The following is a 23,244-nucleotide window of genomic DNA, read 5'->3' on the forward strand; positions in this document are numbered from 1 at the left end:
TTATACAGATAAAATAAGGATTTATTAGATTGCCCATCTATTTTTCTTCTAGACCTCCATGATCTACTTGCCAATGTCATATGTCTCTGTGAGTCAGAATATTTTGACTGCTGCCTTGGGCCTGCTGTCCATTATGGTAGGCATGTCCAACTTATCTTTGGTGATTAACTGCTTCCATGTGCCTTCTGCCAACTCAGGATCCAATTATCCCCATTGTGTTTAAGGATTCCAGATCAGTGACAGCTGATCCCACTGTAATATCTGACCTACAGAGAAGGGCAACTTCAGAGCTCTTCAGGGATGATGGAACTAGTCTCAGAATTTATTCCTCACATTTCTGGTGAAAGGTGAGTCCTTTGGGTATTCCTGGGTTGGTTGAGCAGGTCTTCCATGATAAATTCACTCCAACATTCCAATCTCTCTAAGCCTTTGAATGTCCCCACTCTACACTATAGCATGTGAGATCTGGCATATCAATCTCAGGTAATTTCATCAGCCACATTTTGATCCATGTTTCAGCCAGCCATCCAAACAAACTGTTAACACCGTTTCCAACCCTTCAAGCTGTAACATTGAATCTCTGCTTAGTAGAACCAAATGAATAAATTCAGCAGCCTGATCCAACTTTATATTCCTTCCACAATGTTCCCACACCTTTAATATCTGTTCTGACATATATTCCCCTGATTTCAGTCTATAGAAATTAGAAAAGTCATGCAGTTCTTTTGGATTATACTGTACTTCCTCATGGGTCACACTTTTCACCTCACCATTTGGGACCTGTTGGGACTTTATTCTAGTTAAAAGTCTTGAATAAAAGAGTGGTGGTGGGGTGGGTCACAAAAGAATTAGAAGTATCCTTCAAGCCCATTGTCTCAGACATTCCATTGTAATTACATTTGGTGAAACAGGATGAATCTCTCCAGACAGAGAAGTGATGGCTGCTTCCTCAGGGGAGATTACAGGTTAACAGGCACTGGAGCATTACTCTCTTTAAGTGGAGATTGAATGGCAGCCTTCTCTGAACACACTGGAGGTCAGGAAGTTGCTTTCTCAAGGCAGGCTGGAGGTGGGGTAGCTGTCTCCTCAGGGCTGACTGGAGGTGGAGGTTGCTCTTTCCTCAGGGAAAACCAGTACAGGTATATCTAGCAAAGACTCAGCAGAATACATCATTCCAATGTTCCCACTGCTATTATTATCAACCCAGATGTTCCCATCCCAATTTTCAGGATCCATTTCTTTTCAATCAATGCCTTTCTTTAAAGCAGACACCCTGCAAGGTTGAGATTTAGTTTTCAATGTAAATCTGCTACTTGCACAATGATACTCTGTGTCTGGTTTTCAGAGATCTCAAGTCTGCAGCCACAGGAAGTAACATTTTCCCTCAGGGCACACATAGAAACCTTTACATCTGTCATACAGCATTTAAGTTTCAAATTTGAAGACTTTAGTTCACACCTTTCTCTCACAACTTTATCGAGCATATCTATGAACAACCAGCCAACATCATTATACATCTTAATTCCACAAGCCTCTGTTAAGGTGTCAAAAACACTGTCACTCAGAGCCTTGCCTTATACAAGAGTATGATTAGGAGAATCAAAGTGTGATATTTTGCCTATCACCATTGCCATCTCATGCCATGGACTCTCAATGATATCTTGATTATTGGAAATGGAATCATTAGTATCTTTGTATCTAAACAGAGTAGAAAACCCATTGGAAAAGCCCATTTAGATCTGTATCTGAAGAACAACTCCCAATTCCAAGCTGTATTAGTTAAGGCTCTGCAGGGAAACAGAACCAACAAAGATATCCATAATATAAGATTTTATGAAAGTGTCTCATGCAACTGTGGGGATCCACAAGTCCAATTTCTGCAGGGCAGGATGCATGGGTCCAAATTCCATAGGGCAGGCAGTGAACTGGAAATTCTAATGAGTGTTTGATGAACTCCCCAGGAGACACTGGCTAACTGAGGAAGTGAAAGTTCTCTCTCTTCTCCCTTAAAAGTCTTAAACTGATTGGATTAAATCCAGCTGATTGAATTCTCTCATTGGAGAAGATATTCCCTTCATCAATGTAATAATCCACAGATGCAGTCAACTGAATGATGATTTACTAAACCAGCTTCTGGTTTTTAACCAGCCACAAATGTCCTTGCAGTAATAGTTAAAACAATGCTTGCTTGACCAGACAGCAGGGCAACATCAACTGGCCAATTTTACAGATAAACTTAACAACCACATTATGTCAATAAATTTATCTATCATTTGGCAGACTAAAGTAAAAAAAATATAATTTTTAAAGTAACAGCAGTTCCTCATTTATTCAGAAAGGAGGAAAAGAATATTTGGTATTTTGTGGGTTGCATAGTGACCTTGTCTGAAGTTCTCCTATCCTACCCCAAATTTTCCTGAGCATTTGCTAGACACCTGAAAGGAAGCTATTCACTGTGAATCCAAAATCCTTACTCTAGAACTCAGTGCATTTCCTACTTGGCACAGTAGCCTATAATTGACTTTTAAAATTGTGTAAATTTTCTATATTCTCCCAATCTGCTTAAACAGTAATCAATTCTTCTCCCATCCTCTCTGAAAAGTAAACAGTTCATTTTTCCCTTCTTCTCTTCTTTGAGACACTTTTCCCTCCTTGGTATTCAATTTATTAGATGTTTAAAACCTTGTTTTCCTGGTGAATCATGAAAAGTTATGGTTTTTAAGATTATTGGCTTTTTTAATTTTCAAGTTTGAGAAATCTTCTTTGCAGTTTTCTATATCTTATATAGTAATGGGAGTTCTATATTTCTTTTTAAAACTTGTTCACTGCTATAGCTTCAAATAACTTCTTCTGGATAACTCCACACATGTCAGTACATATTTATTGGGAGTTTTTATTCAACAGAAATATTGGTTCTGGAACCTCAGAGTCATTGTAAAATCATCCCATCTATTTACTTTTGTATGCAATTTTATTATGATGTACTCACATACCAGATCATCATCAAAAGTATACATTCAATGGTTCACAGTATAATCATATGGTTATGCATTCAACACCAAAGTCAATATTTGAAAATTTTCATTATGACAAAAATAATAAAAACAAGAATAAAAATATAAATAAAAAAACACACTCAAAATATCCCATACCCCTTATCCCACTCCATTATTCATTTATTTTGTCTTTGTTTTCTTACTCAAATGTCCATACACTAGATGAAGGGAGTGTCAGTAATAAGCATTTCACAGCTACACAGTCACACCCATAAAAGCTATATAGTTATACCATCATCATCTATCAGCTATACAGTTATACAATCATCATCTTGCTATTCCAATACAATACAAACTAAAATATTTTCTGTATAGCCCATAACAATAACCTTCAGAATGACTTTGTGACACTATTTGAAATCTCTTTGACAATGAAACTCTATATTATTTTATTTATCTTCCCCTTTTGGTCCAAGAAGGCATTCTCAATCCCACATGGTTAGGGCAAGGCTCATCCCTGGGAAATATGCTCCATGTTGCCAGGGAGATCCACTCTCCTGGGAGTCATGTCCCATGCAGTGGGGGAGGACAATGACTCTACCTGAAGAGTTGTCTTAGAGAGAGACCACATCTGAGTAACAAAAAAAGGTTTAATGGGGGTGACTCCTAGGAATAATTATAAGTAGAATTAGCTTCTCCTTTGCAGGAACAAGTTTCAGAAGGCAAGCCCCCAAATATAGGGCTTAGCTCAATAAATTGTATCACCCAATGCTTGTGAGAATAACAGTAATTCTCCAGGTGGGGAAGCTTAATATTTTCACATTTTCCCCAGATGCACAAAGGGGATTTGCAAATATTTTTTTATTCTCTACCCAAAACACACTGGGTTATATTGAGGAATTTTGCTAACTATACAAACCAAAAATCTCACTCCCTCTTTAAGTTCCCATGTAGTTACGGTCTCCAATAAACTGACCAAACAAGTGAAATTAGATAGTTTGCTAGAGAAAACATAAATTTTGCACCAAATAAACATCTCTCCCTTTGGTTTCACACAGTAATTGAAGTTTCAAAACACAGTCAGTATCATCCTTTACTGTTTAGTCCTAACCAGATGAGCTTCATTCGTATCTCTAATGTAAGTCTGTTCTCTTTTTCAGCTTTCTAAACTGTTGCTATATGCGGTAATACTGACTTCCATAGCTGCAGCACTCTAGCTCTGAGTCTCAAGTGTCTCACAGATCCCTAAGTTCCAGGGAATGTCTGGGTTATACATAAAGAGCCCAGCATGTCAGAATTTGGAAATGAGTGCAACAACTCAGGGATAGATGTGACTGCTCTAATGGCTTATGATCTAGGAAACTTTACAAGAAGTATTCCACTGATAACCTATGCTGTCAAATTTAATTCTCAGAGTTTGCACATTATATTTAGTCCATCTTAATGAGGTATTATAATACTAGACTTTGGCTTATTTCACACACACACCCACAAATATTCCTCAAGCTTCATCCACCTAGTTCTATACCTCACTCTTTCTTGCAGACACTTAAATCCCTTTTTATGCATACACCACAGGTTGCTCTTCCATTCTTCAGTCAACAAACCCTTAATCCACCTCCATCAGTTGCAAATCATGAATGCTGCCACCATAAACACAATTGTGCAAATGCCCATTCATGCCCCTGCTTTCAGTTCTTCCAAGTATATACCTACTAACAGGGTTGCAGTGTCATGTAGCAACTTTATACTTTGCCTCCTATGGAACAATCTCACTCCACTCCAGATGAGCTGTAACAATTTACTTCCCTATCAACAGTGAATAGGTGTATATCTCTCTCCACATTTTCTCCAGCACTTGTATCTTACTGTTTATTTTTAAAACAGTTTCATTCATACACAATACAATTTTTCATAAGTAAACAATCAATGGTTCCTGGTATAATCTCATAGTTATGCATTCATTTTCACAATCTATATAAGAACATTTCTGTTCCTTCTGCAGAGAAATAAGAAGAGGAAAAATAAAGAATAATCAGTAAAATACAATACAATACAATACAATAAAAAGGAGAAACAATAGCACAAAAAACCCCTATATCCCCCCTCTTATTGACATTTAGCTTTTGTATATTGTTTTTGTTACTTTTCATGGATGTATGTTACAATGTTAATGTTAACTATTTGTATTGTTTTTTTTGCTACTTTAATAATGATTTTTTCACTTTTATTCATCTTTTTGGATTTCCTATAGCTTTTTTATGCATTTTATTGGGAACTTTAACATATATACATACGTTAAATGCATTGATTTTATTTTTCCTAATACCAACCCATTTTCAACACCTTGCAATGTTGACATCCATTTGTTCTCCTTCATGTAAAAACATTCTTATATTTGTACATTTAATCAAATTCATTGTCCACCCTAGGTTTTATTGTTTTGCAGTCCCATCCCTATCTTTGATCTTTCCTTCTGGTGTCATACATACACTTAGCCTTCCTCTTCCCACCATTCTCACATTCATCTTTTTTCAGTGTACTTACAATATTGTGCCACCATCTGGTAGTATAGTTCTACCCATTTCTGAATCTTTACAATCAATCCATTGAACATTCTGAACTTCTTCAGCATGAAGTGCCCAATCTCTACCTTCTTTCTGTATCCTGATAACCTGGATTCTCTACTTTAACTCTCATAGTTTTTCTCATTAAAGTTAATTCAAATTGGTGAGACTATACAGTATTTGTCCTTTTGTTTCTGGCTAATTTTGCTTAACATAATGCCCTCAAGTTTCATCAAAATTGTTATATGCTTCATGACTTCATTCTGTCTTTAAGCTTTTCTCTCTTTTTACCCTTACTGGTAACCTTCATTTCTAAATTCTTCTCCAACCCTCATTCTCTTGTATTTTCTAGTGCTCCCATATTTATTTTTTGTAGAGCAGGTCTCTTGCTCACAAACTCTTTGTGTCTGTCTGAAAATATTTTAAACTCTCCCTCTTTGAAGGACAGTTTTGTCAGATATAGAACTTTTCACTTGTAGTTTTCCTCTTTTCAGTATCTTAAATATATCACACCACTGCCTTCTTGACTCCATGGTTTCTGCCAAGAAGTCCACAAATAATGTTACTGACCTTCACTTCTATATGATGGATGACTTTTCTTTTACTGCTTTCAGTATTCTCTCATTGTTTTTGACATTTGAAAATCTGGTTAGGAAATATCTTGAAGTAGGTCTATTCAGATCTTTTCTGTTTGGGGTATGCTGCACTTATTGTATCTGTAATTTTATGTCTTTCATAAGAGATGGGAAATTTTTTGGTGATTATTTCTTCCATTATTCTTTTTGCCACTTTTCCCTTCCCTTCTCCTTCTGGGATACTCATGACATATATTCTTGTGCTTCATATTGATATTCAATTCCCTGAGACTCTTCTCATATTTTTCCATTCTTTTCCCTTTCTGTGCTTTTCTGTGTAGGATTTCAGATGCCCTGTCTTCTAGTACACTCATCATTTCTTCAGCCTCTTCAAATCTACTGTTTTATGTCTCCATTGTTTTCATCTCTTCTATTGTACCTCTCATTTCCATAAGTTCTGCCAATTGTTTTTGCAAACTTTTGAGTTCCTCATGTCTACCCAATGTCTTCTTTATATCCTTCATCTCTTTCCCCATATCTTCCCTCATTTATTTGATTTTTGAGTTGGTTTAGCATGCTTGTTTGAACAACTTTAATTAGTCATTTCAACTCATTCATCTTGTTTGAATGTTATTTTGTTCCATATACTGGGTCATATCTTTGTTTTCCTGGTGTGACTCATATTTTTTGTTGGTGTCTAGGCATCTGGTTTCTATGATTTGTTTTTTCTAGATGTTGTTTCATACTTTACCTAGGGTGTTCTTGTTGATTGACATTGTTCTCTATCTGATTTTGGTGTTCAGTTTAACTTATTCTGAACTTCAAACATAACTTCCATTTAACTTGGCATAATTTCTCACCTCCTGTTACTCTGGTTCTTGCCCTGCCTATATGGCCCTATATTTTGAGGAGGGTTACCCATATATGATTGACACCAATCTGATTTTCCCAGACCAATCAGGCCCAGATCTAAGAAAGAGGGTGTAATCAGCATTAACTTCCATGACAATGTGACCCAGCAGGTTTTCAGACTTTCCTAAGATGCCTCTAGACACTTTGCTTTTCCTATCCTGCCTAGCAGGTGGCACTTGGCAGCCCACAGATGCACACTGGTGTAAAGATGTTTGGTGACTTCAATTCCCAGGAGACCCTGTCCCTGCCAGGGGGAAGGTTGCAACAGAAGTTGAGGTAAAGGGTGGGCTTAAACTTTCTCTTCCCTTCAGCCCTTGGGGTCTTAATTCTCTGAAGGAGGGCTGTCACATGAGCTGGGCCCCAACCCCTTTTCCTGGGGAAGGTATGCCTTTAGGGAATTATCTCCTTCACTTGACTCCTTACTTTCTCTCAAGACTGTCTTAACTCCACCCTTGCCTACGTCAGTGCTGACAATTTAAAATGTCTGAGGCTATCTCTACTACACTGCATAGAATAGTTTAAAACCAAGAAAAAAAAGAAATCCCCTTTTCAGAGACAGTCCCCAGCCCTCAAGTTTTACCAGTCAAGAGCCTGAGTTTGTACCTGGCTTTATGTGCCCCTATTTGGGGCACAGTGCTTTTCCAGTATTCTGATATTTGCTGAATCCAAAAGTCTCAGTTTTTATTTTTTATTTCATTATTCTTTTTCATCAGCACTGCCCCTTCTCTGCCATGAGATAACTCAGGTTTCCTTCCTGCTTGCTCCAGGTTCATCTGTGCTCATATCTTGTATCCAGTTGTCCAAATTTGTTAATTAAAACTGCAATTGGAGTTAGCTTGGGTTACCTGCCCTTGATCCTGGTAGAGACTGGTTCTTTATCCCACAGGGAAGTGTTCCAACTCAGCCTGCTCTGCCACTGGAAGATGGGTGCCAGCTTCACAGTTTGGGAACATTATTTACAGTTCTTTGCTTCAATCTCAGGCATTCTATCCATTCTTCAGATACCATACAATTATCCAAAGATCCAAAGTGTACAATCATTTGCCCCTGGGTACCCTCATACAGCTGTGCATCCATCACACTTAATTTTTGTTCAATTTATGACCTTTCTTTTTTAATCCATTATTTCTTTTTCTTAAAAGCTGAAATAAAATGACAAAATTTTTACTTTGGCTCATATTAGTGACAATTAAATGTGTTTTTTATATACAGTGTAAGTTTTTATAATTTAAAAATTATTCATAGTTTCAAAAGAGTTGGGAAAACTTCTCCTAATAGAATTTTTAAATTTTTATTCTGTTATCATATATACAATCTAAATTGGGGTTAAGTCTTCTTGGAATGTTTGATAGAATTCTGTGATGCCATCTGTTCCTGGGCTTTTCTTTGTTGGGATGATTTTAATTACTGATTCAATACCCTACTGATAATGGGTTTGTGATTTTTCTTCCAAGTCAGTGAAGGTAGTTTGCGTGTTTCTAAGAATTTTTCCATTTCCTCTAGGTTATCTAATTTATTGGTGTACAGTTATTCACAGTATCATCTTACATTCCTTTTTATTTCAGTGGGGTTGGTAATAATGTCCCCTTTTTCACATCTAATTTCATTATCTGTATTTTGTCTCTTTTTTTCTTTATCATCCTAGCTAAAGGTTTGTTAATTTTATTGATCTTTTCAAAGAAACAGCCTTTGGTTTTGTTGATTATCTCTATTGTTTTTGTTTTCAATTTCATTCATCTCTGCTCTAATTTTTGCTACTTTCTTCCACCTGCTCACTGTGTTTAGTTTGCTCTTTATCTAGTTCTTCCAGTTTGAAACTAATTCTCTGATTTGAAGCCTTTTTCTCTTTTTAATGTGAGCATTTAGAGTTATAAATTTCCCTCCCAGAAATGACTTGCTTCATTATATCTTATTATATATCTATAGGCTCTTTATATTTTATTGTCTTTTTTATGGACTGTTCCAGACTTGCTTTCATTTATTTATATTTCTATGATTTTGAATATGTATCCTGTTTGTTTCTGTTGGCAATGATATTTTGTTACTCTGCTCTCTCCCAAGATGTTGTCCAATTCTGAATGGTTGAGGAGGTTTCACATAGCAGAAATTCCAGTCTGAGGGAAGGGTGATATTTTCAAATTTGGAAAACAATTTCCAAGGTTTTGTCATTTGGAATGTTTGTAAGGAATAATTCAGTTCCTTTAAGAGATGTAGGAATATTCCACTTACACTTTTCTTCTGTTGTAAGCATTGTAAGGCATTGTACATGCCATCTAAGTTATGAAATTTAATAAAAAAATATTGTTTATAACATTTTCTTACTATCCTTTTAGTATTTGCTGGTGACTATATTATTGATTGGAGTCAATAATGAATAATACATTTTGAAATAGTAGATAGTGTTATTTATCCCCTAACTTGGCAAAGGATGATTACATTTTTGTGAATGAAGACACAAATTCCTCTTAAGTATTCTGAGGAAATGGAGCTCTCTACTGTTTAAATGCTCTGACCAATGTTTTAAAATTAGTGGATGACATAATAAAGACAATAATTTGGGGATTCAACCACATAGGCAAAAAGACTTTTTGAATATTATTCCTTTCTCCAACTTTATTTTTCAAATTACTTGTGGTAGCTCCCATAGCTGCTATGTAGAGTATGATTTATATCAGTATTTTTCATTGTAAGATTAACATGAAAAATAAAAACCTTTAGCCCCCCCCCCATTATGTACTATAGCTATATGATATCCATCATGATTCCTTTGAAATACAGGGATCATCATATTTGATTTCAATTCTTTTGTCCCTTAACTCATACTTCAATTCCACTTACTACCCAGACTTATATTCCTTTTTAATCACACTAGTGCATTCCTTTGCAACAATAACAAAACACACACAAAAAAACATGTAAATTCACCTTTCATTTCCTGTGGCAATAAATCTTATGTGATTTTTGCTTGCATTGAATTACTTTTACAAACTTAATTAGCATATTATTATTCAAAAACTAAAATATATTTAAAAATTTGGTGAAGTTTTTAAAGAAAGTTACAAAATATAATTGGAGATGTAGCTCGATGTGGATGGGCCTGATTTATTTTTCTTTATTTAAAGTAGTCAACTTATCCATGTATAAATTTCTTATTACTAGAATAATACAGGTTTGAGCATCCTTAAATTTTATAATATTGAAACAAAGATGGGAATAGAACTGTGTTGACTTTTTTTAAATAGTAGCATCACTCATTCTTTTAGCATACTCCCCATAATATATCAACATTTTCATACTCGTTCACCATCAATGGATCTTTTAATAATTAATTAAATATGATCATACCCTTTATCCTTTTCATTAGAGGCAAATCTGGCCATCTCTTTATCTTCAACTGGAATTTTTAAGAGTAAAAATTTAGAGGCATTCACTATCTTGGTTTCTTAAAGGGGTCTGCTTTAGTGAGATCTACTAAATGACAATTTAAAAAGCTTGTTCAAATTTCACTTACTTAAATCTTTAAAAAACAAAATCTGACTTTTGCCTTCAATTTAGGAAGCAGAAATCTAGAAAGGGATTTGCTTCCACTCTTATAGCACATAAAACTAGATCTTCTACAAAACCATAAATTTACTGGGACCCATCGGATAGCTAAAGACATTAGGCAACTGAACAACACAAGCACTGAGTAACCAGTAACACCATGTACTTCTAGGAGAGGGTGAAGCATCTGGAGTGATATCTTCTCTTAGGTGCAGGTGAAAACTGAAGACCTAAAGTTTACAGTGGATTAGACATTGTGAATTTTTGACAAACAAGAGCATCTTGGGAGAAAAACTAAAAGTTTAATGTCATACTTTGACCTAAAAGTAATATATATGAAACCAAAAAAGACAAAAAGCCTAGCCATGATTTATGGTCCTTTGACTGAAGAATTAAATATTAAAGAATGTCTCATGAAGAAAAATATATCCAAGTTTTTCCTTGGTTTTGAGTACTCAGGTTTTTACTGATGGAGGTTACCACCATATATAGGCTGGTTATACCTTGCCTTTTTTTGGTAAATTTTGAAAGGGAAGGTGTGAAGGAAAACCAGAATGCATTTTATGATAGATGTGAATATGAAAACTGCTTTACTTGAAACTCCTTTTTGTTCATGTATGCATTGAAAAGTCTTTAAGTACAATCAGGGATACACAGACATGTTGGAATATTGTGGACTAGATTTGCATTATAAATAAGAGCATATCTAAGACAGATATTTGAGGTGGTCTCATTTAATGGCTGTCAGTATTAGGGATTCCTTAGGGAAAATGCAGCCCCAGCACTGGCTCTAGGCCATTTGATAGGGGAAACATGATGTTTATATTTTGACTTTGGCCAAGTTATACCTCTCTGGGCCTCAGTCATCTCTGAGAGGTTGACAAACAAAGAACTGACATTTTTTTCAGATCTTATCATTATTAAACTACTTAATCTTGTATCATATTTAAGATCTTTGGGTGGGATAATAAGAAGAGCAAATAAGTGGATACTTATATAAATTTAGTATAGGTTCTAGCACATACATGCTCAGTTGTATAAGCTATTAATATAATTTTCTGGCCAGGAGGCTCATTTTCTTTCTGGTATTTGTAGGAGTTCTCATGTGGCTTTAGACCCTATAGCTTGCATGAAGATAGGAGATTTTGTCATATTATTAGAAAGAGAAAGTTCATGAGAAATGTGCATGTGATTTCAGAATGGCAATCACATACACAGATGGGCAATCGTACACTTTACTGGAATATAGAATTCCATAATGCACCAAGAAATTTGTTAGGTGCCTCCAGTGGTTTAAAATAATTGTTTCCCTGGTTAGTATTAAGAAAAGAATTTCCTGATGATATGCCATAGAGATTAATTGTTTGCATCTTGTACCTTCCATAGTTTTATTTTTATATTTTTTACTTTTTTTATTCCATAGGGAATAATTGTTATTTGGGGAATTCAAGGTACCCATTCCCAGGAGCTTAATTAAATTATAAAGTCTTAACTCAATTATGTACACACCCTGAATACTTAAGAACCAGGGAGGAAATGTCTGTCCATCAGGTTTGTTAGATTCACATTGCTTGAAAATGGAAATGAATATATATTCTGAGCAAAATGTATTCCAAAAGTAGGTCTAACTCAGTTCTTCTAATTAGAGAACTCTTAGAGTCCAAATTTTGGTGCACTTATGGCATGAAATACTTCTTTTGGCATTAAGAGATAATCTGTGGAAAATTGGGACCGTATCATCTGAACACCACACATTACAGAACATCTATCAGTGTGAGAAAGAATACAGACTAAAAACAAAGGTATATCTTTTCTTATTCTTTCCATCTTTCTTCCCCTTTCCTCCTTCTTTCACATCAATTTCTTTCTTGAAATCTAGTAAAATTGTCCATGGAGATGCTCCCTAAATGCCATCTTAATTCTGAAGGTTGAAGTAATGTGTACATGAGCTGGTCATGGGGAGTCAGGCCCATGTGAACTCTCTCTGCTTGAGAAAGGAAATGTATTCTCTTGAGCTTTCTATTGTGTTTACCACAAATTAGTTTCCTACTATTGGCCTAGAAATTTGTAAGATTAGTTTCAAAGTTTATATTCCTCTTTTATCTCTGGGGCAGGGAAATAATGCACATATATTTTATTAAGTAGAAGAGAAAACCTAATGTAGGACCACTTTTTATTCCCATTTCTTTAAATTTAGTCCAATATATGGGAAAATAATTCCATGTTGCATGACTTAAAGTCAAGTCTTTCTTCACTCCACTTTCATTGCACACGTGTATGAACCAGGTATCTAATCCTCCTGCAATCTAAGATATCACACTCCTCAACAATGAGATTGCAGAGAACCTCACCTGGGTAAATTTATGTTACTATTAGAATGAACTAAAACAAAGTGTATATTATATAGTATCACAAGAACTGTAGCACTGATTTGACAGAGCTTATTAAGTTTATCAGGGAACAGGTGTCAATTTCCATGTGGCCATAAAGCATGTCATTGACTATATTTCTTGTCCATCAAACTGCCTAACATAATAGAATATTTCAATTAATTCTATTGTGGTAGTAATTGTGGAATCCCATGTAAAGTTTTTCTTGATGCTAAAATTATTTTTGATCAGTGAGCTGCACTGAGGTATGTCACATTTGGAATAACTTGAAAACTGTATTTTTCTTATAACTCATAAAAACAGGGTTTAGTATCAATATTACATGTCCTGAAGTTAATATAAAATCACCTTTTCTCCATTAGCTTTTTCCTAGGTGATAGGCAAAAAATTTTGTCTGTTTCCTGAACCTGAAATATAGTAGCAAATGGAGAAAGGAAATGCAGCACTCAGTCACAGTTCATTCTCCTGGGATTATCAGAGCCCCTTAAACTGAGTGTCTTCCTCTCCCTGGTGTTCCTTTTCATCTATGGAGTCACAGTGATGGGCAATCTGGGAATGATCACAGTGATCCAGGTCAGCTCTCAGCTTCACGCCCATCATCTCTGCAATCCTGAGGATCCAGTCTGCAGCGGGCAGGCAGAAAGCCTTCTTCATCTGTGCATACTACCTCCTGGGTAGAACCATCTTCTACGAGTCCCTGATTTTCACATATCTACAGCCTGATAACATGTTCTCCCTGAACCAGGCACAGGTGGCATCTGTGCTCTATACCATTGTAATTCCAATGCTGAATCCACTGATCTCTATTTTGAGGAACAAAGATGTGAGGAATACTCTCCTGAGAGTCATACCTAAAAAACTATTTCCATGACGTCTATGCATCGTACAATTTAAACAAATCTGGATGGCTTTATGCCTTTAATTACTCCAATAAATGGGGAAATATTACAGTAACTTCACACGGCAAAAATTAAATGATTACTTAGCAACCTTCGATTTGGTATACAATCTTATTTATGTGTATTGAACACTGAATCACTATAATAGGAAGTCATTTAGGCACATCAATTATTTAGAGCATGGACATATGGATGTAAGTAAAGGGGCATATGAGCAAAGTGCTCCTCTGAAGTTGAAGCTGGATCACTTCAGTGAGGTACAAACCATTCAGTAATATAGAGACATCTCTTAATAATGTGAGGTCATCTCTTGATAATGTGAGGTCATTTTGCTAAGACAGTTAAAATTTTGATCATTTATCTGTGACTAAACATGTTTTTGTTTTTTTTTGATTACATAGAAAAGCAATCTGTTTAAGAATTAGTGTATGTTCTCCATTAAAGCAGCAGAGCTTAATTTCCAAGTAAATGTACTATGTCTCTCTAACTTTAGAGTTAACTAACAAATGTGTAGGTGTGTGTGGTGTGCCCTGTGTGTAGATAAATGAAGCACTAGCTGTAGCATATTTCCTTCAGTAGTTGAGAAATATATAGATACTTGTTTTCCAAATCTGGCAGAAGGCTTCTGACAATAATGAATCAACAGCATGAAAGAACAACAGCAAAAAAAGATATTTGCAGGGCTTAATAAATACTTTTAAATGTAACCCAGATGATTAACTCTCCCACATATTGTTACAAAATCTTTCAGTACTGCCTTTACTATGCATGAATCATTCGTAGCAATCAAAAGAATGAGTTGGGACGTTATATTTAAGATGTAAATTTAAAAGAATCAAAGATTAATTTGATGTGGTCCTTTCAAAATCAAATGAGTCTCTGTAGAATGTTTCTTTCTCTGCAACTAAGACTAAGACCATAAACTGCTTAAGAGAAGGGTTTATTATTCTTATTTATTCTTTAGAGCATCTAGCAAAGTATCACACATAAATATGCAAGTCAATATTGATTGTATTTCAGCATCATGGGAGGTATTTATAGATGCATAAATTTATTCTTACTTGCTAATTAAAAATAGTTTTCTTTGTTTTTTTCTAGCTTGTGGAAGCACAGTGATAATGGATTAAGGCCAAAGACTCTATTGATTCATGTTTATATATTTCATTGGTATTTGGACAACCTTATACATATTGGGATCTTGAAAATACTAGTTTAGATGAAAATTTTATTCTAGAATTGCCTTTCAAACATTCATTATGTATATATTAAACATGGTATAGTGATTTACAGATATATTTCTTCTCAAATGGTGCATATTCTAACTAAAGGACTTAGTTAGGGAAACAAGACTAAACAGAATTGTACTGTGCAGGTATGACTTTACTTAATTGTAGTAAGCTGGGTGGGAAGTTTTCATATCTCATACTAAAACAAAACTCTAAAGAGAAATCAGTCTTCAGCACCTTCTATGACAAGATCTGTGTGTGTGTGTATGTGTATATCTTTTGCTTAATTTGATAGGATCAGATTCGAACAAAAGAAATAGACACTCTCACACTACTTCAGAATTCAAAAGCTAATTTTATTGTTACTAGCAAAATTAAGAAAATATTAAAGAAACTAATGATTAGAATTAATGACTAGCTCAAACATTAAGAAATAGAACAAATGTAAAAGAGTAAGAATACATCACCATTTGGACAGCAGCATCCCCGGGTTTAAAAAGCGGGAGTCGAGAAGCCTTTCACTCTACGGCGCTCCCTGGAGCCCTGAAAGGGAATTCATCAGCCACACAAAGTGCGTCCACCTTGCAGGAGAAGGCTTCAGGGGATCCAGGAGGGGTTTTCCCTTTTAAAGTCCGAAATACATTTGTCATAATTAAGAGCGTTCCCCTGAAGTTGAAGCTGGGTAGACTTCATGTCTCCAAGGCAAGACTTCCTCATGATGTTGTTCGTGTTATTTAGGATGCTTTGTTTCTAAGGATATGGAATACTAGGTTTTATGTACATGTTCCATGGACCGCTATATTTAGATGTTATATAATACCCTTTAGGTGAGGCCACAAGGACATGCTCTGCAGCACCCCTGCTCCTCAGCATGTAAGCTCCCAGAATCCTTCACTTATGTAGCTAAATGGTGTATATGTGTGTGTATATTTTCTCTTATCTATATTACAGCTTCAAGCCTCATTTTACAATGTAATGTTTCATATTATAAACTGTTCTAATATAGTGGACATCTTATCAAACGCTATGGCATTATTGTAGGGATATACTGAGGCTACTCTCCATATATTAACTCACTAACTTTATAAGCCTGTATTTTCTTTCCTTCCAATCATAGAGTTGCTTTAAGATTGGTTACCATGAAGACTTTTCTTCATGATTATTGAAAATCATTAAAGCAGTTATATTTTATGAATTTCTTTTTCTACAAGGTATCTTCATTTATTCTTTCTAAATATAATGTTCATTTAAAAATAATTACATAAAAATAATTATGTAAAGCAGCATGGCTTCCACACCTTATTCCTATTTATCCTTTTCTAATTTGTATGTGTTTTGTATTTGCAATTGCATTGAATATGTATTCATCTATAGATAATTTCTAGTAGCTTGCACAGTTGTATACTTAATATTAATAATACAGTGATATATTTAGTTGTTCTTTTAAAATTATTAGTGTCTATAGTTATTTGCCCATAATAACATGTAGTACTATATTTTATTCATCCAAATTATGTCCATATTTACTCCTCTCAGTGTGCCCTTATGCTTGTCTCTAGTCTACCACTCATTATCTTTTCTAGCTGCTTTCTCTGCACTCTACCTCTTGTCCCCAGGAATATACATCTTTCTAGTACGAGTCATGAGTTTCTTTGCCACTCCTATTTCTCTCACCTGATTTCCTGAAGGCTCTTGCTCTTTCTCACACAATTGACCAAATCTGTAATATTTGGGACTATGTTCACAGCAATAAATATCATGTTTGATATATGACAGATATATTTTCTTTTTAACATGTTGAGGAAAGGCACTCAGCTTAAAACATGTTTGATGTAACAGGCTTTAAAATTAAGACAATTATTTTTGTTCACTTTAAGATATATTTTATATCAACTAAAAAAAAACAAGATTACTTCTCTTAACTAGTTTTATTTTGAAAATTATTAAAGGAATTCCCCCCCAAACAAAAATCTAATGAAATAAATAAACGAAATGAAATTAACTTGTTGATATCATGTGGATGCAGACTCACTCTTAAATCCATACACAACAATAAGAGGTCCATTTAAAAATGAACTCAAGGGAGTTGTAGGTGTCTTCTGGTCCAAGTGCCCCAGCCTTGGGCGTCTTCTTCTGAATCCCCTCCCCTCTCCTGGTGCTACAAGCAGCAGACCATTCATCAAGGGTTTTGTATCTGAGACCCAAAAGTTTTTTACCCAAGATGTTGAATACTGACACGGATTCCATTGGCCGAAAATCAGGTGGAACTGGAGGAAGAAACACAACTTATTAATCAAGTGTTGGAACTCCAACACCACACTTGAAGTTCTCTCAGCAAGAATAGATGCAGTTAAGGAAGAAATCTGAAGCTAAAATCAGAAAACCAAGTTCTTGGACAATATATAGAAAACCTCCTGTCAACTTCTAGTGTTTTTCAAACAACTAATACAAAAGCAAAAGAAAGTAAAGGGATTCATATCCTTTCTGTTTTATGGAACTGCTGCTGATTTTTTTTTCTTTAAAATTTGAATAGATTCCAAAGTTATAGTACATTTGTTTGTGGTTTCATTGAATATTTATGAAGATAATGGCAAATCTAAGCAAGAATTAAGAGCTCTAAAAGTATAAATGGAGACTTCTATGAGTTTGTATGTTATCTTAGTCTATGAAAATGCATAAATGTATTGATTATAGAGACTTTATAATTAGAATTGTATATATTTAAGAAAACTTGAAAATGAGTGTTTTATCAAATTTGCTTGATTTGTAAGTTTAACACTGTATTTATTATAGGCTTTGTAAAAAATGATACAAAAATAACTACCATTTTGTAAAAAAGTGACCAAAATTACGCACTGAACACACAGCTTTATGTACCCTGCCCACCATCTTGTGCCTGTTTCCATTTGCCTTTTCCTTCCCAGTTCCCCTCTCCTAAGGATACACAGCTGGTTCCACATTTGTAAAAGCAATTTGAGTAATTAATCATTTATGAATTGAACCCTGAATATCATTGTTGAACTTAACCAAATAAGTTTTCTCAACTAAGACCTGGCATTTGTTATATTTAGTAACAGGATAGGACTGTTAGTTCCTCTTTGATAAATTGAGAACAGAGGCTATAAATATGATTGTTCTTTGAAACTGTGAAGTTTCAAATTGGGATATTTGTTGTTCAAAACTTCCTTCTGCACAAAATGCACCACTGATATCTACAAAGATGAGCTCTGGTTGTGTGTGTGTGTGTGTGTGTGTGTGTGTGTTTTTAAAATAGAAAATCTCAGGAAACATAGAAATAAAATGAAAAAGTACTCGATAAACAGTAACCAACTCCAAATGTTTTCACTCCAGATTTGTGTAATACCTGACATAGATTAGGACTTTTGGGGAATATATATGAAAGTGGATTAAGTCTGACTAACTTTATGTAAGACAAATTTGGAAGAGAACAGTTACAAAGTGTTTGGTCTCCTAAGGTTTATTTATGGTGCCAGAAGATCAAGTTTGCAAAAATCCTTAAGAGTATGTTAGTATCAGAATAATGAATGAAATGGGAGGATTTTATATATGTACTGGTTGATAATTTTTCTCAGTATTTAATCTCATTAGTTCTTGAATTTTCTATTAAATCCAACTACTTGATTTTTAGAATTTTGGGCATCCTTTTATTAGCACTTTTTTTTGTTAAGAGAATTTTGCAGAAGTAATGTTAAAATGTTAGTTATAATAGGAAGACAGATTCTAATATAGCTTGTGGTTTTAGATTTGGGTCACTTTTAATCATGGGATAATAATCTTATGTTTGTATTGGTGCAAGTAAAGTTCAATAAATGACTTTAGCTGTATGAATATTTAATAATCATACTAGAAACATTTTGCATCCCTTTTGTGACCTAATTTACAAACATTTGAAAATTATGTTGTGATTCTGCTTTGTTGTTTAATAAAAAGCTGTTTCAGAGAAAAAATGAACTCCAGAATATTAGCTGATAATAAGAAAAAGTAGTACAGAAAAATGAGGATTTTGCATTGGATATTTGCCTTGCAAGATATGGAAAAGTTGTGGAGGGTGGATAGAGAGCTATCTAAAAATAGCTAAAGATGCCATATAAGAAGGAGGCCACAAGAAGGAAAATATATTTTAATAAAGAAAGTAGAAATATTTATTCAATGAAATATAAATAAATTATAGAAAATCTAACTTTTTTGAGTGGAACAAATTCCTCTAAAAAGTTAAGTATTATCAGAGTAAATCAAAACCCAAGATCCAATATAAAATAATTCTTACACAATTTTTACTAAGATATAGTGATGCAAATCATAGGGTCAAATGGCATGAAGTAACTAATTGTACAGAATGTTGTTTTAACTGTTCCATTTACCTGAGCCTCATTTCCTTTGGGTAATTTTATGGATCTCTACTTCACTTCTTCCAGGTTGCTGAAATGTGACCTATCACTGAAAGTCTCTGAAAATTATTTTTAAGAGAACAAGCCCCAAATGTCTGCAGGTACACCCTCCCCTTAGATTTTCTCCTTAGCACTTATTCTCAACATACATGTTCTTCGTCACTTACCACCACCCCCTTCCCCTGACACCTAATATAACATCACTCTTGTTAGACCTCACTGTTACTCACCTGCACAGCACACACCTTGCCCAGGGCATTTGCACTGGTGTCCCCCTTGTCTGGAAAACTTTCCTACCGTGTACAAGAGTTAGGGGACAAACTCTTCCCCTTTCATGTCTTTGATCAAATGCTATCTATTTTATTGAGGCATGCCCTGGACACTCTATTTCCATTTCCTTCCTCATGCCCTTGTGCTAGAACTTCTTATCCACTCTCTGATCTTAAAATTTCTTTCTCTTTCTAAACAGTACTTTTCACACTCAAACATGGCATGCCACTTATTTCCGTGTATTTTTCTGTTTCTCTCAGATAGAATATAGCCCTGTGGACAATGCCCTGTACATTGCAGGCATTCAGTAAAATGTTTTCTGAATAAATTGAATAACATGCAATGGCATGTTTTGTACATAATTCTTCTAGTGTGTAATAATCCAACAAATAAAACACATTTTGGGATTATAATATCTGAATAATATATGTGAGAAGGCTGAAATTGCATATTAACATTTTAAACCTTACTTCTCAGCATCTATGAGTTCCTTATACAAATTTATTTCAAATAATTCATGTATTTCAATAAATTTCCAAAGTTTAATATAAAGGAATCACATTTTCTAACAATGTATTTTAATTTTCAATTAATTTTCAAAATATAAAAACTGAAATTCTGTTCAACTTGAAAATTAAAACACTTAAAGCTAAAAACACAATCCTAAGTTATACTTGATCAAATGTAAAATAAAAATTTGATTCTAGACTATTATATAATGGATAACAATAAAAGTAATGCATAACACTGAACATACAATAAAAATAAAGTGGTGCTTAGATGAATAATGGAAACATTAAATGCCCGTATTCTTAAACAGGAAACATAAATAAATCACATAATTAATTATATGATGATGCTAGAGAAAGAAAAAGGAGTTAAATCTTAAAAAGTAGGGAGAATAACAGTGATGAAACTAAAATAGCATTAATGAATTAGAAAGCCAAAAATTGATTATACTTATCAAACAAAGAAACAAATTAAACAGAACCATAGAACCATTCTTTAATAACCACCCCCAAACCTCAAGGGGGGGAAAAATAAGGAAAAAAAAAAAAAAACAGGAAGTATTCTATGAGAGGAGGGAGAAACTTCAGAAAAAGACGTAGGACAGACTTTTGCTTCTGCCCTGACAGAGTAAGTGGCACAAGAATTTCCATGATATCATAACTAATTCTAAACCTCGACAAAATGCATATAAATTTTGCTTCCAGGCATTGGACAACAAGCCAGAAAGTTCAGTTATTCATCAGATTCTGGAATTACATGAGAAGAGACTTATGTTTAACTTGTCTTTCTAGATAGCTGAGCAAGGAAGTGAAGAGTACAAGCAGAGTATAAAGGTCTAGTCTTGTAAAACTAAGCAGACAGGAGGGGAGGCCGCCGGCGCGGGAAAATGGCGGACGGGAAGGCGGGAGAGGAGAGGCCTGAGAAGCCGCAGGGAGCTGGAACCGTCGGAGTAATGGAGGGGAAAGTGCCAGTCGCAGCGCTGAGAAACGATCAACTGAAGAAGAAGCTGGCGACCTCCCAACAAAGCCTACAAAGATCTCCAAGTTTGGATTTGCCATAGGTAGTCAGATGACAAAGAAAGCATCAGCCATATCCATCAAACTTGGATCAAGTAAGCCTAAGAAACTGTTGCAACTCTTGCTCCAAAACCCTTTCAGTAGCAGCAGCTTTTAATGAAGATGAAGATAACTTCTAGCACAATGTTGAATAACAGCAGTGATAACGGGCATCCTTGGAATGATGATAGCTTCATAAAATGAGAGTGAGCCAGAGGAAATGCCTCCAGAAGCAAAGATGAGGATGAAGAATATTGGAAGGGATACACCAACATCAGCAGGACCAAATTCCTTCAACAAAGGAAAGCATGGGTTTTCTGATAACCAGAAGCTATGGAGCGAAATATAAAATCTCACCTTGGAAATGTCCATGACCAAGACAATTAAATGATGTGTTTTGGGATTGGGTGTGGGGGTGGGTTGTAAAGTTAAAGGAACAGTTTCCTTTTTTAAAGAATGGTATAAGACTATCTTTGGAGCCGCCTTTTTTTCTTTCTTTTTTTTTTTTTAAGATTGAGTGGTACACTAATAAATGAGAGTTTGAAATTAGAGGTAATTTATGTTTTATATACAGATTTCAAGACATTTGCTAATTTTGTAGTTTCATGTGATTAGTTTCCAAAGGTTACAGATAATAAAGAAATCAGAAATGGTACCTTTTTAGAATTGCATATTTTTTTAGACACAATTATTAGCACATTAAGAGGGAAACAAAAGTAATTGCCTATTTAACCTGGTTCTTCAAAATGCAAGCAGTTGCTCTCTTAACTCCCTCATTACCTGAACTGTCTGGCTCCCAGGAACAGCCTTATAGAAGGGGGGAGTATTGTATTGGGAGGAGAATGTTACTGGACTATTGACTGAAAGTAAACTTAAATCAATTTAAAACACAGCTTTTTTTCCTATGGGCATTTGTTTCGTTTCAAGTCATCATAAACTAGTTATTGCATCGCTAGCAGTGGATTACAGGCTTAGCTCTTTAAAATAAACACTTTTTGAAATTCTGTGTAAACTGTTGAGTATTTGAAATAGCTCACTTACTTAATGGGTCTTGTCTACCTTCATTAGTCTTCAAAGAATGACCATTTGCTACCAAAGTAAATCAGTATTTTGAATGTGCTTCTGTTGGTTTTTGTTTTTAGCTAGTTCTTGTCAGCATTTCCACCAGAACTTGAGGTAAATCATAAGGAAGCTGTTTCTTTTAAAATACAAACCACCACCAAAAAAAATATATAAATGTACATATTGCTTAAATATTTGGCTATTTTTATTTTTTAAAAGATATGAACACCAAAAAAATTAACATTGTGTGAAGATGGAAAATGAGAAGATGCACTTTCTGTACTTTGTCAAAGCATTTAAGTTACTAACTTGTGAAATCCAATTTGAATTTAACTTTCTTATTAATAGAATAATATGGCTTATTTTAAGTGTCTATGTATTGAAGAATTGCCTCTCAAAAGCACATTTTAGGGAAATGGAAGGAAAATGCATCTTCAAATGTAGTTCATGGAATCTGATCACATATACTTTGTTCTCTGTGTTGTAGGGTTTGGTTTTATTTTTGGTATTTTTGTATTGTGTATGAACTTTTTTTAATGTGACAGTAAAATGCATCTTTAAAAGCATAGTCACAAATAAAAGAAACATTTAAGTATAATGGTTTCCTTAAAAATTCCTACAATGTTAAATTTGGAGGCAGCTTCAGACTATTTTATTGGTGGTGACTGCTCACTGATCTCTTCTAATAGGTAATTAATAACTCCAGAGACGCAGCCTGACTTGTATATTTCTAACACTTTGTTCACTTGCATTTAAGTTCAGAATAGGCCCCAAGTAAAACAATGGAAATATAGATGGAACTATTAGTTCTTACATGATTTAATTTTATC

At 34.6% G+C, this 23,244-nt stretch overlaps 2 pseudogenes; one reads left to right on the forward strand and one right to left on the reverse strand.

Moving 5' to 3' along the window:
- LOC119518045 overlaps nucleotides 1-13,637 on the reverse strand; it is a 38,506-nt pseudogene extending 24,869 nt beyond the window's left edge.
- A 7,546-nt stretch (nucleotides 13,638-21,183) lies between these two features.
- On the forward strand, nucleotides 21,184-21,739 carry LOC119518121 (annotated as a pseudogene).
- The last annotated feature ends 1,505 nt before the right edge of the window (nucleotides 21,740-23,244 follow it).

The sequence above is a fragment of the Choloepus didactylus genome, chromosome 21 (assembly GCF_015220235.1).
Source record: "Choloepus didactylus isolate mChoDid1 chromosome 21, mChoDid1.pri, whole genome shotgun sequence".
Classification (NCBI taxonomy): Eukaryota; Metazoa; Chordata; class Mammalia; order Pilosa; family Megalonychidae; genus Choloepus; species Choloepus didactylus.